Source organism: Octodon degus, unplaced genomic scaffold (genome assembly GCF_000260255.1).
Source record: "Octodon degus isolate 3935 unplaced genomic scaffold, OctDeg1.0 scaffold00018, whole genome shotgun sequence".
NCBI lineage: Eukaryota > Metazoa > Chordata > Mammalia > Rodentia > Octodontidae > Octodon > Octodon degus.
In genome coordinates, this window is record NW_004524594.1 from 6,620,942 (window position 1) to 6,624,216 (window position 3,275).

Genomic DNA, 3,275 nt, shown 5'->3' on the forward strand with positions numbered 1-3,275 from the left:
TTTGCCCCTATCTGATTTCCTAACTTTTCTTCTTTTTCTCTCTTTGTTGTTTAATCTTTAAATTCTGTTTCTTTCCATTTAACTGTGCTAATTTTACCTTTCAGTTTTTATTTTTTCTTTTGAGTTCTTACACTAGGGAGACCATCCAATATTTACACATGTGGGTCTGGTTTATTTCACTTTTGAGCATAGCATCAAGTTGTATCACTTACCTATGAAGCTTCGAGTTTGTTTTTCTTTATAGCTGAATAATAGTTCATTGTATAAAAACACCACATCTTTTTTTATCCATTCCTCAGGTAATGGGCATTTTGGTGGTTTCCAAGATTTGGCAATCATAAATTGTGCTGCTATAAACATTGCTGTACACATATCATTGTGGTATGATGTTTTCAGTTATTTTGGGAAAATTCCCAAAAGGGAGACAGCTGGATTTAACGGGATTTGCAGTCCTAGTTTTCTGAGGAGTCTCCACACTGACTTCCATAATGGTTGGACCAGTTTTGCTTTTGCTGTTTTTCTGTTTTCCGCTGTCATGAACTGCTGCCTTCTGCCATGTGGCACTTGGTCTTGGAGCCCCCTGAGTATGGACTGAAAGCTCCACAAACTGTAAGTGGATAAACCTTTCCTTCCTTGATACTGGGTGTATTTTGCCCCAGAAATGAAAGAAAGTAACTGAGACACCACCTAATAGGACCAATGAGAAGACCTACCTAGTAGACAAGTCATGTCCAATGCTTAGATTTAAATCCTAGGGCAACTGATGTGTGGTGATTTCTTTGTAGCAGGCATTTTTCCCTCATACCTAGACTGGGGAAACTAAACTGAGGAAAACAAGGTTCAGCTTGACTCAGACACATCGTTCAGAGAGATTTCTTGAAAATGGTGTCTACTAATTCATCGTTTTGAACAATTTGAAGTGAAAACAAGCAGTAAATTTTGCTTTGGGCTCTTCTCCCTCTGGTAACTGGTTTATAACATACAGTTTTATTTTACCTGCATTTTCTTACTGCATTCAACAATCTATTATAGTCTCAAGTGTGTTTTCTGTCTTTTATACACACTCCTTTTGCTGCACTGTTTTAATATGAGTCTCTGATTCATCTTTTTTTCCTCCTCTTGGTTTTACTTTAAGATTCTTAAATGAGATCTAATTCTGGTTAATACTTAATAAATTTGCTATAGGCTAGATAGTGAGCAGGAAGGTAGCTGTTTCCACAGGGCCAGATCTGAAAACTGTTGAAATAGTAGAGTGTTACTGGTTTATAGACAGTACATCTTCTGTCACCAGCGATGTCCAATCACTTTCTAAGCAGGTCATCCAATAAGAGCGTTTCTTATTTTCAAAGTATAAATGTTACAGTGTGCTTTATATAATTCATTATGGGATTTTGAGTGTAACCTTTTAAAAATAGTTGTGTGTAATTATTTTCTTTCAGTGCCAAAGCCAATAATTAAGTGATTACAACATGCTAACTCCACCCTCTCCTCTGACAGTCAAATCTAGTCAGTCTATTTACTAATAGATGGCAGTTATGTAACCAAATAAGGGATGATTTTTACTGTTGGTGCATGGGAGTGGTAGAAGATGAAAAGTCAAAAATTAAAACCTAATTCAATAAACATTAGGAGACAATGAAGAAAAATGTGTGGATTTACCTTCCTCATTTTTAAGTCGTTGTCTAGTGAGATAAATTTAGATAAGAATACTTATAATAGTGAAGTTTTCATTTGATTAAATTTATTCTACATGACACATCCATGGACCTGAGTCAAAGGAAGGTAAGTTCCTTGACTTACCAGTGCCAGCCCACCCCTGGGACACACTGAGATGGTAAATGAAAAGGCATGGTGGCGTATGCTTTAATCCCAGTGCTTGGGAGGCTGAAAATGGAAGAGTCACTAGGAATATGATCTATTTATTGAGACCCTGTAGATCCTCTACTAAAAATACAGAAAAGAAAGAAAGAAAGAAAGAAAGAAAGAAAGAAAAGAAAAGAAAAGAAAAGAAAAGAAAAGAAAAGAGGGTAGAATTAAAGACTAGCCCCATGGATGGTTAATCTTCAGCTAATCTAGTAAGAGCACCAAAATCCTTTAACATGTATTAAAGTGGGAAAGTAGGACTTGTTATATATTGAACAACTAAGGATAGTTTGTTTTCAAGAAGTTGATAACTGCTCTGAAGAGTACCGGTGTGAAGTTATTCCTGTTGTGAATATATCAAGACTCAACTAGAAGGGAAGGTCATTTAAGCCTGGCCTTTCGTAACCAATGTGAGGGAGAAAATGTCCCAGTGTTATTCCAGAGTAAGGAGAAATTGGAAGGAACATCTTGAGAAAGAGGGTTCTTTCTATTTATGTTCACTGTCAACTTTGCTTCTGAGAACAGACTTAAAACACGATGGGCTGGAGTCAGAAATACATGACAAGAGTATCTACTTGTCCACCAGGCAGAGAAGAAAGCCTCCCAAGGCACCTGGGTCTTAACCTCTGAGCCTGTGAATTCATCTCACATGGTAAAAGGCATTTTGCAGATGTGATCTTGAGATGGGCGATCATACTGTTCTGAGAGGAACAGCATCTCACTGAAGCAGATGGAAGCGGAAAGAAGCAACTTCAGAGAGAAGAGGTGCCGCAGCTCTGTCTGTGAAGAGGAAGAAAGGGCTTATGCACCAAGGAATCTTGGGAAGAAAGTTGTAGAATCTGGGTGAAGCAGAGCAGTAGGTGGTTCTTCAGAGCTTTTGTGTGGATCTGGCCTGGCAATCCCTCTCTTTAATTCAATCAAACTGAAAGTGATTTCAGATTTCTTTTTTTTTAATATTTATGTTTTATTGAGAAATAAATATGAATGAGACATTTTCACAGCTGATTAATGGTACAGTTTTGATAGTCAATACACTGTACATTGTTATCTTCTTAGTGGTTATACATAGTACAAGAAGCAGACAGGATAGTCTGTTCAAACACTGTTAGTACACCTCGTTCTTCTAGTTGAGTAAAGCAAAAGTAGCTGTAAATTTATCCTAACTATTTTGTATATATAAATACAAAAAGATCTTTCCTTTGTATCTTTTTAAAAAATTTTCATTTTTATTTTTGTTTTTTTGTCCTGTCAAAGGTGAATATTCTATTGGCATCTAAATACTATAGGTGTTTGAATTCAACTAAACAATTGAACACTGTCTAGCAGTCTATAATATTAGTGGGTTATCCTCAGAAGTTATTGACTTGAGCCTTTTACAGTTCATCGTATTAATATGGATTTACTTTATATAC